The sequence below is a fragment of the Microcaecilia unicolor genome, chromosome 1 (genome assembly GCF_901765095.1).
Source record: "Microcaecilia unicolor chromosome 1, aMicUni1.1, whole genome shotgun sequence".
NCBI classification, from domain to species: domain Eukaryota; kingdom Metazoa; phylum Chordata; class Amphibia; order Gymnophiona; family Siphonopidae; genus Microcaecilia; species Microcaecilia unicolor.
In genome coordinates this window covers 542596374-542609599 of record NC_044031.1, presented here as the reverse complement: position 1 = coordinate 542609599, position 13226 = coordinate 542596374, and the positions used below count along the sequence as shown (strand labels likewise).

At 45.5% G+C, this 13226-nt stretch overlaps 1 pseudogene; it reads left to right on the top strand.

Annotated features, from left to right (window-relative positions):
- The first annotated feature begins 2078 nt into the window (after nucleotides 1-2078).
- LOC115459924 overlaps nucleotides 2079-13226 on the top strand; it is a 48820-nt pseudogene continuing 37672 nt past the window's right edge.

Here is a 13226-nt window from a genome sequence, read left to right as displayed (position 1 = left end):
TGACCCTTCTAACTTCTCAGTTTGTGACTACTGTCTACTTTTAACTGCCATAGGTTCCTTTAAGTAGCTGACTGAACATTTGAAAATCAAGGTAATTCATTCTTTATTTATATTATTTATTAGGATTTATTTACCGCCTTTTTGAAGGAATTCACTCAGGTATACAGTAAGAATAAATCAAACATAATCAACAGGCAATTACAGCAGTAAAAATATTCAAACAACAATACAAAGTATGGCATAATATACTACTTATAATGTGAACACAATACATAATAGAACATTTTAATTGACAGTGAAGGGTATAAGCAAAGATGGAACATATAGAGGTGTATTTTCAAAGCACTTAGACTTACAAAGTTCCATAGTAACCTATGGAAGTTTGTAAGTCTAAGTGCTTTGAAAATGAGCCCCATAGGGTCCTGTTTACTAAGGTGCGTTAATGTTTATAGTGCGCCTACACTTAGCGCGTGCGCTAACCATGTAGGCGCCTATAGGGATATTGTAGGTATGTACATGGTTAACGCGCATTAAAAATGTTAACACGCCTATAAGGCTGCTTAGTAAACAGGGTCCATAGGTAAGAGAATAAGAAGAGTTAGAAAGTAAGGTGACTAATTGAAAGAAAGTTGTACATAAGGTCAGAGAGATGGTTACAGAGCTTTAAAAAATTTCTGTGCTTCCAGCTAGGAATCTGAATGCATGGCCATAGAGAATAAAAGAGGAATGAGGAATGGGAGGTCAGAAAGGAAGGTGGAAGCACACAGGGAGACTATGATGTAGGTGAGTAGGAGGAAATGAAGAGATGAGTTTTCAGGGCCTGCTTAAAGGTGGAGATGGTGAGTTGATCACAGATATTACTTCCTTCTTTCTTCTATTACTAAATCTCTACACCTTACTAATAACTGTATCTGATAGCCTGGAATGACAATGTAATAACAAAATTATGTAAGCCACATTGAGCCTGCAAATAGGTGGGAAAATGTGGGATACAGATGCAACAAATAAATAAATAAATATGGCAAGGGAGGTCATTCCAAAAGCTTTGGGTCCAAGTAACTGAAGGCAGTGTCATGGGTGTTGTTGAGGCAGATAAGAGATGGAGGAGGTAAAGTGAGAACAATGTTGTCAGCAGATCTAAGGCAGCGGAGGGGAGAGTATGGGATGAGCTGTTTGTTGAGATAAAGAGGGGCAAAGGGAAATTTATACACCAGTAAAAGTATTTTACATTTAATGCGAGCAGAGATCGGGAGCCATTGTTCGGATTGCAGAAGGGGGGTGACGTGATCAAAGCGCTGGGCAAAGTGGAGAAGTTTAACTGTGGTGGACTGAACTAACTGTTCACAGCTCACTACTTTTCTGGCTACTAAGAAGGGAAGTTATCAACGTGGTCTACCGTTAAGACAGGTTATTTTAACAAATGTTAAGCTATTTTAGCACAGGGTCTCATTGTGGTCAGAGGAAATATTCAGCACCACTATCTGGCTGCTGCCAGTTAGTATCCTTGTCACCACTCATCCATTTATCAGTGCCTGCTCCTGTTTTTTCTTGGAGCTTCTCGTTAAACATTTTGCGGTATTTTGCCTTTTTGCACACACTAACTTGCACATTAGGTATTTTTCAAAAATATTTTTTTGGAGGGAGCATGCCAATGGCAAAGAATGGGCATGGATGTGTTAACCAGCAAGCACATTTGTATTAATCTGTGCTAACTAACATTGAGTTAATAAGGTAGCGCTTACCACCTCCTAAATTGGAGGTGCTAAGCACTCCCATGTTAACTTTTTACAGATACCATGCACTAATGTGGTGACATTTTTTTTTTATATGTTAGTGGTAGGAGGAAATGCAAAAGTGGCATTGTGAGACTCAAGGGTGAAGGGGAGAAATATACAGAAGCTGGTAAAGATAAGGCTGAATTGCTTAACAAATATTTCTGTTCTGTACTCACAGCTGAAGGGCCAGGAGCAGGACTGCAAAAGGCAAACACAAATAGGAACGGAGGGGTAATAGACTCTGAATGCTTTTCAGCAGATTGTGTTCATGAGGAGCTAGCTAAACTAAAGGTGGACGAAGCGATGGAGCCAGATGGCATACATCAGAGGGTACTGAAGGAACATAAGGAAGGTCTGGTAGCTCTGCTGACTGACCTTTTCAATGATGCTCTAGAGTTGGAAGTGATCCCAGAGGACTGGAGAAGGGGGAGTGTGGTCCCTCACCACAAAAGTGGAAGTAAAGGTTGGGACGTACAGGCTGGTAACTCTTACTTCTGTGGGAAGTAAATTAATGGAAACACTTTTAAAAACAGAGAATAGTGGAATCCAATAGATTGGAGGACCCAAGACAGCATGGTTTCACTAGAGGCAGGTCTTGTCAGACAAATCTTATTAATTTCTTTGACTAGGTGACCAGAGAGTTGGATAGAGGGAGAACGCTAAATGTGGTGTATTTAGATTTTAGCAAAGCCTTTGACATGGTTCTGCATTGATGACTAATAAATAAACTGAGTGCCCTCAGTATGGGCCCTAAAGAAACTGACTGGGTTAGGAACTAGTTAAGTGGAAGGCAAAAGAGGGTAGTGGTAAATGGAGTTTGTCACATACCAGCTCCACTGCACTTCACCAACTAACGGCAGCGCCCCTGCGGGCCTCTGCCATGGTCAGCCATGTACCATTGGGCTCCACCGCACATGGATGCGGCACCATCCCATTGACTTCCAGGGTGCACGAGCATGCTCATTCCTGCGGCAGTCGGGCTCCACTGGGCTGTTGGGGACTTCCTGGCCAGGGCTTGATGGTGCTTCTGGCTTCTCCAGGGTTTGCGCTTATCTGGGTTGCTCATCTGGGTGCCTCGGGGCAGATGCTTGACAGATGGAGGAGAAGCTATGATGTCAAACGCCTTCCTTTTAACTTCTACCGCTTCCCTTTACTCGGCACCTCAGTATTTGTTCTCTGTGGTTCTGCTCCTGTGCTGTCTGAGTTGTTTTCTGTCTAATCTATTCTACCTTGATTCTGCCTGGACATCAGTGCTTCTCCTTCCTGCTGCCTGACTTGACCCTGCCTGGACACTGAAACTTCTCCTGCTGCCTGACTGACTGCCTGCTTCTTGACCTGACCTGAATACTGACACTGCTCCTGTCTGCTGCCTGACCAGACCCTACCTGGATACAGATGCATCTACTACCTGCTGCCTGACCCTGCCTGAATACCGATGCTTCTACTGCCTCCTGCCTGACCTGATCCTGCCGAGATATCGATGCCTCTCCTGTTGCTGCAGGACTCTGACCTCTGCTTGAACTCCGACCCTTGACTGTATCCTGAAGCCCTGCTAGCCACCTGCATCCAAGGGCTCAACCCAAGGGGAACAGCGGTTGGTTCAGGAGAAAAACCTTGCTTGTTGGCTCAACCACCCTTTGGGTAGCCACTAAGGGCACACTCTTACCACTCAAGTCGAACTTCGTGACAGAGCTTACTATGAGGAAAGGGATGTTACTAGTGGTGTGCCGCAAGGTTTGGTTCTTGGGCCAGTTCTTTTCAACATTTTGCAAGCGATATTGCTGAAGGACTGTTGGGTAAGGTTTGCCTCTTTACAGATGATACCAAACTCTGCATTAGTGTAGGAATCCCCGATAGTGTGGATAACACGAGGAAGGACCTAGAGCTTGAATAATGGTCCAGAATTTGGCAGCTAAGATTTAATGCTAAAAATGGCAAGCCCCATGGAACCTGTTGAGCAGGCCCAGCAGAAAGTGCAGAGCATGTCTTCAGTCAGGAGTAAGGCTTCCGGAGCAGTAGAGGTGTGGGTTGATTCCCCTCCAGGTCAGTGGAAGTCAGCAGTGGTGGGAGGTGTGCCACTCGTTCAAGAGCTGGGGTCCAATTCTGCGGATCAGCGACCTGAGTTGGTGATGGTTGCAAGTATTCCTGAACTCTCCTTGGTATGGCCTCAGACGTTTACTCTAGAATCAATTTTGACTGCAATCTCCAATTTAGGGAAAGGATTATCAGGTCAGATTTCTGCCATGAATCAGCTATTAATCTCTATAATTGTTGATATGATAATGATTTGTATTATTTTTTTCCTTTGATTATCTATTGATATTCTCCCCCAGTATTTTGCGGATTTTAATAGTTTTATTATTTTCCTTTCTAATGTTAATTTTTCAAAATATTTCCTTATTGGATTTTCAATATCTCTGTACAAGTGTGAGCAAAATCTAAAATAATAAATATTGGATTATATTGTAAAATTGCATTAAAAAATAAAGGGGTATGTTTACTAAGGTGTGTAAGCGTTTTTAACGTGCCTTTAAAGTTAAGGCATGTTTATTTATTTATTAGGATTTATTTACCACCTTTTTGAAGGAATTCACTCAAGGCGGTGTACAGTAAGAATAAATCAAACATGAGTAATAGGCAATTACAGCAGTAAAAATATTTGAACAACAATACAAAGTATGGCATGGTATACTACTTGCAATGACAACACAATATGTAGTAGAACATTATAATTGGTAGTGACGGGTAAGGCAATGTTGTAACATATAGATGAGTAAGAAAGTAGGAAGAATTAGAAAGTAAGGTGATTGATTTGAAGAAAGTTGCACATGAGGTCAGAGAGATGGTTAAATATTATCTCAGCTAGGGTAGGAGTGGATAAACATGTCCCACTGCAGTATGTGCAGCCCGAGTCAATCCTTGTGTATGTGAGTGAGACTAAACAAGTTAGTTAATTCTTCCATTAAAGGCATGGTTGAACAGCCAAACTTTCACCTGCTTCCTGAAGTAGAGGTAGTCTTGTGTTAAGCGGAGCCTTTCAGGCAATGCATTCCAGAGTGTGGGGGCTACTCCAGAGAAGGCTCGCTTGCGGGTATCACATCATGTAATGTCTTTTGGAGAGGGTGTAGTTAGTGAAAGTCCTTGGGAGGACCTTAGTGTCCTTGGTAGTGTGTGAAGGATCATCCTATTCTTCAGATACTTGGAGCCATTTCTTTTCAGGGCCTTGAAGATCAGACATAGAGTTTTAAATTTAGCCCTGTATTGTCCTGGTAGCCATTGAAGTTTTTGCAAAAATGGTGTGATGTGGTCACGTCGCTTGCAACCTTCTATGAGTCTTGCTGCTGCATTCTGAATCAACTGGAGCTGGTGCAGGCCCTTTGTAGTCAGACCATTGTATAGTGCATTGCACATCCAGTCTTGATGTTACCATGGCATGCACAACTGGGATAAGATTTACCTTCTCAATGTAAGGAGAGAGGCATCGTGTTAAATCCTAATGCGCCAATACATTCCTACAGATCCGTTATTTGATGCGCATTAACATTTAACTCGTGTTAAAAATGCTAACGCGCCTAAAGCGCGCTTTTGTAAACACAGATGAAAATAAAAAAGGGAGCACAAAGATTATGCTCATAAATTTAGAACTACCATTCATTTGCTTAGATACGAGCCTAGTGCTGAAAATCAGTGCTAAGCTCCTAACTTTTTTCCTCACCCTAAATCCGCTCCCTGTTGCCACCCAATTTTTATGCTCCTAAATTTAAGAGTTCAGTGAAATTTTAAGTAAATTTTATGTACTCAGCCTTAGTAAATGTTCAAAAAGACTAATTTATGAGCATAACTCTCAAACCCCCTTGTTTACAAAGCCGTGCTAGTGGCTGTCAGTATGGTAATGCCGACACAGCTAATTCACTTTGAATAGGCTGTGTTGGCATTGCCGCATGGCTTTGTAAACAGGGGGGAAGTTAGGAGTATAAATCCCTTGAATATCAGGTTCATGATCCCTTTCTGTCTTCATTTTTGTAATGTTTCTATTAGTACATGACCCAAATTTTAAAAAAAATGGAAAAATCTCTATATAAAACGCACCGCCAACATTCTAATGAAGCCTCACTTTCCCAACGTTCTAAAGTGAGGCGGCAGAGACCACTTTTTGAACATCAGTGTTTGCCCCGCCCACGCGCTGCTGATTGGCTGTGCCTCAGGTGATGCACACAAAGTACGGTTCCACCTCCCAAACACTCACATGGACTTAGAAACCACCAAGCCTTTGAATGGGACCGGTGCTGCAGAGGAGCAGGAGTGGGACAGCGAAGAAAATGCAGCGGCATTCAGGAAAAAAACAAACAAACACACACGAGTCCTGCCCCTTCCTGAGGAGGGGGTAGCTACCAGCACGGGGACCAACCACGAGGAAAGCGCGGATGAAGAACGCCACTAAACAACCACTACATCGCGGACCTTACTCTGCAAGCTGTTCATGCGGTGAGTCTCCAAGCCGGCGTTCAGTGCCTACAACAGAGACTTCCAAACACATGCGCCCTCAGCCCCGCCCCCCCTACAGAACGCCACCCACATTCCACACTAAAACCAAACCAACCCCCCCCCCCAAAAAACCACCCAAACGGAAACCTCCGGCGCCCAACCTCCCCTAAAAAAAACGGATCACAGCCCACCTGAGTGCCCAGCTGAAATCAGTGCCTACAAGACCTCCAGACACATGCGCCCTCAGCCCCGTCCCCCCCTACAGAACACCACCCACATTCCACACTCGAAAAAACCCCATATCTACTCCTACTGCCTGCCTGCAACGGATCCCTCTGGTTTCAACAAAAATACAAGTGCCTACAAATACCACATCAGAGTGCCCTGCTGAATTAAGATTACTGTATCACACTCACACGCAGAGAATCACCCCCTACCAGCCACAAAAAAAACCCACATCTAATATGGACAATCAGCATCACTCACTAACACACATACATACAACCAAACTGCCCACCACCCAAAATGCCACACACTGCCATGGACAGACAACATCTTGCTTTCACACTCATACACACACACTCCCTCCCCCAACCCCCTTAATACAAAAACTGAAACAGTAAAAACCTACATCTCTCTCTTACAAACACCCACAGACTCCCATAATCCCCCCCCCAAAACACAAACACTCATACAGAACAACCCTACCCCACAAACACCCCCCTACAAACACCCCCCCCACAAAATGGCACACACACCCACAGACACCCACAACCCCCCTCAAAACCACAAACACTCATACAGAACAACCCTACCCTACCCCACAAACACCCCTCCCCCCCCAAAAAAATAGCATACACCCATAGACCCCCACATCCCCCCCTCAAAACCACAAACACTCATACAGACTTTACAACTTTAAAAAACCCTCTTTTCCTTTTTAAAAAAAAATATATCCCTTAATATCAAACAGAAAAAAAAAAAAACCCACATGCTAGCGCCCGTTTCATTTGTTTTGGAAACGGGCCTTTTTTACTAGTACCCTATAAAACTGCCGTGTTAAATCTGGGCTTAGCACTCACTAAAATCCTGTGTTAAGCCCAGATTTTGGTGCACTTCAGTAAAAGGGCACCTTAGTTTTTTATTTGACTTACAGTCATTAAGGGCTCCTTTTACAAAGCTGCAGTAAGCACTAGCTCGTGCCTACCGCAGCTGAAAAAGGCTTACTGCGGGATGTATTGAGGCATCCTGCAGTAATTTTGCAATTCATGCACATAAACTGCACTCTAAAAATTTTATTTTTTCACTGAGGGGACATGTCTGGGGGTGAAGAGTGGATGTTTCAACGCTAATCATTTAGCATGTCTACATTTCTGATTATTAACTGATTAGCATGTGATTAGTGTGTAAGCCCTTTCCACCTACAAAAGAGGTGACGGTAAGGTCTCATGCACTAATTTATTTTAATGGCCATGTGTGCATGGCAAAATTAGTGCATGGCCATTCATTTGGAAAATGAAAAAAATCAGTCATTTTCCGGCTGCCCTAGAAATGGCCTTAGTGTGCAGGAAACACTGGTGTAAGGGCACTCTAAGACCACTTTTTAGCACAGCTTTGTAAAAGGTCCCTTCTATCCAGAATATAATAGCCCAGTATCCTGTTTCCAACAGTGGCCAATCCAGGTCACAAGTACTTGGCAAAAATCACAAATAGCTGCAATATTCCATGCTACCAATCCCTGGGCAAGCAGTGGCTTCCCCATGTCTATCTCAATAGCAGACTATGGACTTTTCCTCCAAGAAGGTGTCCAAACCTTTTTTTAAACTCAGATATGCTAACTACTGAAACCACATCCCTTGACACAAGTGTTTACTTGGTTAGTATTTTGAAAATTTAAAAATACATAAATAAATAGAGAGCCCTCGGCTCTGAAGAATAATTTGAATAGCCAGTCTCAGTCCAAGTCAAAATCAACAGTAATAACCAGTGTAGACATCCCCATATGATATATTGATGAGCTTTCCAGATATTTTACTGATGCAAATGGCAAGAAGTAGTTGAAACAGAAAATTGCTTGTTCCAAAATTACAGTCTAGCACAAAACACAGACTGTCAACAAATGCTAAGATCCCTTAGACGACCTCTGAGATTTCCCTAAATATAGGTATGAGAATTTCCCATTCTTCTCCAGATTTCCCCTGTACCTGTAATCAGAAGCCATCCCAAATAGGAGGGTTTTTATAATTTCGTTAGTATTTGAGGTATAGTACCCTAGAGGTTTAGGGGTCTTACTACTACTACTTATCTACTATAATAAAACTCACCCTCAACGTTCTGAAGACAACATTCTGAAGTCACTCAGTCACTCCCTGAAGGGTTCAAGGATTCATGGTGGTGAAGCCACAACACTGACCATGTCTCTCTGCCCCGCCCTCGCATGACGGACCAATCAGAAAAAACACTCTCAACATTCTGAAACACAAAGGACCATCACAACACCGTTCCCAGGCAACACTAGGCAGCGTAAGACGGACCAATCAGAGGAAACTACATGACAATAAGGGAGGAGCATTCCCCAACAGAATGGCTCATTATCTGTGCAGCATGGAGAGCACAGAACCACCGCTGGAACGAGAGAAGAATATTCCTGCTGTGGGTATGTGCAAAAATAGACCGGGGAAGGGGGGGGGAGAAATTTTTAAATGCCTAATGCCAGTACTGAAGAGTGCCAGAGGACCCATAGCAAAGACTATATTTGGGATCGCTTGACATGGAGTCAGAGGAGCCGGAAAACAACGTGCCCATCACCATCTGGGACGTGGGCGAACAGGACAAGCTGCGGCCCAGCTGGAAGGATTACCCGCGACCCAGCCAGCAGCAAACAGTGACCAAGGAAGGGGGAGGAGTAGGGAAACACGCGGAGCGTGTTTCCCTACTCCTTCCCTGCCTAGGAATTGCTGGAGACTGGCTGCCAAACTAACGAAACAACCGCACACCGACGCACCACCTCCATCATTCAAAAGGCATCCACTGTTTCTTCAACAGAAATGCAAACTAATAATACAAAACAAAGAATATCCGTTTTCTCACGCAGCTACAGGTAACTCCCCACCCCCTTCCTCTTCCCCTTTTGCCAAAGCGGCCATGCCCAACCATCCCCAGCCTCAGGCAAGCCGTCTCCCACCTCGGGGATTCCCCGAGCACCCGGAAAAAGATGGCGCAGCTTCCCGCAGCGCATGTTGCAGCATTCCCCTGCAGCCGGCCTGAAATGGACCGAACATACCGGATCACCACCCGATGGCCCGAGACCGTGCTCCTCTCCCTTCCGCCAACTTAAAACAACCATCCCCGTCCTCAGGCAAGCCGTCTCCCACCTCCAGGATGCCCAGAACCCCAGCCCAACGGAAAAAGACAGCGCTGCTTCCCACAGCACATTTCTCTTCCAGTGTTCCCCTACAGCAGCCCTGAAATGGCCAAAAAATACCGACAGACCAAGAACATGCTCCTCTACCTTCCGCCCATCTAAAACAACACTGCTGCCTCAGCACAACACAAAAAAAAAGACCGGAAAAAACAATCCACCACTCAGCAAAGGCTGACCCCCCTACAACCACATTTACATTTCACCAACAGAAAGACCCCCCCTCCACAAACCTCCTTGACAGACAAAACCACACACACACACAATACAACAGACACACACCCTCAAAGCCACACACTAATCCATCACACTTTGCCAGCACAGCACATCCCCCAACTCCCCAAGCAAAAAAAAAAAAAAGACACATCAACAACCTGCACACACCCCCCACCCTCACACACACACACAAAATAACTCTGTGACACATACACACAAAAAAAAAAACACATGCTAGCGCCCGTTTCATTGGTTTCGGAAACGGGCCTTTTTTACTAGTCATTTCTAAAGTGCTACTAGACGTACGCAGCGCTGTACACTTGAACATGAAGAGACAGTCCCTGCTCGACAGAGCTTACAATCTAATTAGGACAGACAAACAAGAGATAAGGGAGTATTAAGGTGAGGATGATAAACTAAGGGTTCTGAACAAGTGAATAAGGGTTAGGAGTTAAAAGCAGCATCAAAAAGGTGGGCTTTTAGCTTAGATTTGAAGACGGCCAGAGATGGAGCTTGACGTACCGGCTCAGGAAGTCTATTCCAGGCATATGGTGCAGCAAGATAAAAGGAACGGAGTCTGGAGTTAGCAGTGGAGCAGAAGGGTGCAGATAAGAGAGATTTACCCAGTGAGCGGAGTTCCCGGGAGGAATGTAGGGAGAGATGAGAGTGGAGAGGTACTGAGGAGCTGCAGAGTGAATGCACTTATAGGTCAATAAGAGGAGTTTGAACTGTATGCGGAAATGGATAGGAAGTCAGTGAAGTGACTTGAGGAGAGGGCTAATATGAGCATGGCGGAATATTAGTCGTGCAGCAGAATTTTGAACAGATTGAAGAGGAGAGAGATGGCTAAGTGGGAGACCTGTAAGAAGCAAGTTGCAACTTGCTTCTTACAGGTCTTACTAAGCTGCGGTAGTGTTTTTAGTTCGTGGCAGAAATCAGCTGGTGGTAAACATTGAGACACCTATAGGAATATAATGGGCATCTCAGCCTTTACCGCCAGCTGATTTCTACTCTGAGCTAAAAACACTACTGCGGCTTAGTAAAAGACCTGAGTGGTTTAAAGATAGAAGCTGCTACAGTGTGGCCTGCTCTTTGATGATGTGGGAAAGAAAACATGATTAGCTTTCCTCCTTCATAAGGAGAACATAGTAATATAGTAAATGTCAGGAGACAAAGATCCGCACGGTCCACTCAAGGAGGCCAGAGTCGAACCTAGCAGTCTGCACAGGTTCCTCTTCTTCATCATTAAACACTGGTATACTCAATCTCTGTCTCTATCAATATTGGGGCCCAGAAGTCTGCCCAGCACTGGTTCATCTTCCCAACTACCGGAGTTGCCGAAGCCCACTCCAGCCTTGATCTTGAAAGAAAGTTCTGCTCATCCCAAGACCCATACTATGGGTCTCTGGCAGGGACCAGTGTTTATATGTGCCCTTCCACGGACTCCTCCTACCCCCCCCCCCCCCACCCTTGTACACCACTGTCAAGATGCAGAATTTTGCAATTGGAACCAGGGGCGTAGCCAGACCTCACAATGGGAGGGGGCACGAGGTTGGGGGCACATTTTGAGTGACACCCCACTGCCCCCCCCCCACTACCACACCTTGCCTCCTTGCCCCCCCACCACCTCGCCTCCTCGCCACTTCCCCTCACAGACAAATACCTTTGCTGGTGGAGGTCCCCAACCCCCGCCAGCCGAAGCCTTCTTCAGCGCTGGTCTCCGGCGCAGCCGCATTCGCTGTCTTCCCCCTGCTCTTCTGCATAGGAGGAGCAAGAAGAAAGAAGAGCAGGGGGCAGGCAGCGAACGCGGCTGTGCCGGAGACCGCTGAGCGTCAGCGTGCACAGGAGGAGCAAGAAGAAAGAAGAGCAAAGGGCAGGCAGCGAATGCTGCTGCACCGGAGACTGGCGCTGAAGAAGGCTTCGGCTGGCGGGGGTTGGGGACCCCTACCAGCCAAACCAGGGGCCCGGATGATATTTGCGGGGGCCCAGGCCCCAGTGGCCCCTCGTAGCTACACCCCTGATTGGAACCTACAAACCAATATATGAATTAATACCTGCAGCCAGATAAACACACATGGTTATACAGTGATTCGGTAGAATAGGGAAAAAAAAAAGCTATCCCCTGATATTCAAAGCTATTTAACTGGGCAGACATGGCTGCTGAGTCGTTAAAAAGCATATCGGTGACTAACCCCTAATATTCAGCAGGAGATAACCAGTTATCTCTGCTGAACATTGCTGGTTAGCATCTAACGCATAACTGGTTATATTGCACAACTTATCCTCTTAAGTGCCAATATTCAGCATCTAACTGGATAGGTTTAGGGTTAAATAGGACTGTATAAATAGCTGTCCTATCTTTCGGAATAGAGGAGTAGCATAGTGGCTAGTGCAGTGGACTTTGATCCTGGGGAACTGGGTTCGATTCCCACTGCAGCTGGGCAAGTCACTTAACCCTCCATTGCCCCAGGTACAAAATAAGTACCTGTATATATGTAAACTGCTTTGAATGTAGTTGCAAAATACCACAGAAAGGCGGTATATCAAGTCCCATTTCCCTTTCCCTATTTGAGATTCTACATTGAATGTTGCTATTATTGGAGATTCTGTTGCTACTATTTGAGATTCTACATGGAATGTAGCTATTCCACTAGCAACATTCCATGTAGAAGCCTGCCCTTGCAGATCAGCTGCGCAGGCTGTCTTCCCCCTGCAGGACGTCAGACTCACAGAAACAGAAGCCTGCGCGGCCGCACTGCTGATCTGCAAGGGCAGGCTTCTACATGGACTGTTGCTAGTGGAAGAGTAGCCTAGTGGTTAGTGCAGTGGACTTTGATCCTGGGGAACTGAGTTCAATTCCCACTGCAGCTCCTTGTGACTCTGGGCAAGTCACTTAACCCTCCATTGCCCCAGGTACAAAATAAGTACCTGAATATACGTAAACCGCTTTGAATGTAGTTGCAAAATACCACAGAAAGGCAGTATATCAAGTCCCATTTGCCTTTCCCCCTTTAACCGCTAAAAAGTTAACTGGTTAGCACTGAATATCAGCATGACCAATTAACATTTTAGCAATTAAAAAAAACCCTGGATATTCAATGCCAGTCACCAGAGTGGAGGAGTAGCCTAATGCTTAGAGCAGGGTTGCCAGGTGGAAAATTTTTTTCCAGCCCAATCCAGCCCAAAAAACAGCCCAAAACCCGCCCAAACACAAACCCTGCCCCTGACACCCCCACCCCCGCGTCATCACCCCCGCCCCCGCCGTCATCAACCCCGCCCCCGCCGTCACCGGCCCCGCCTCCCACGTCACCGGCCCCGCCTCCCCGTCA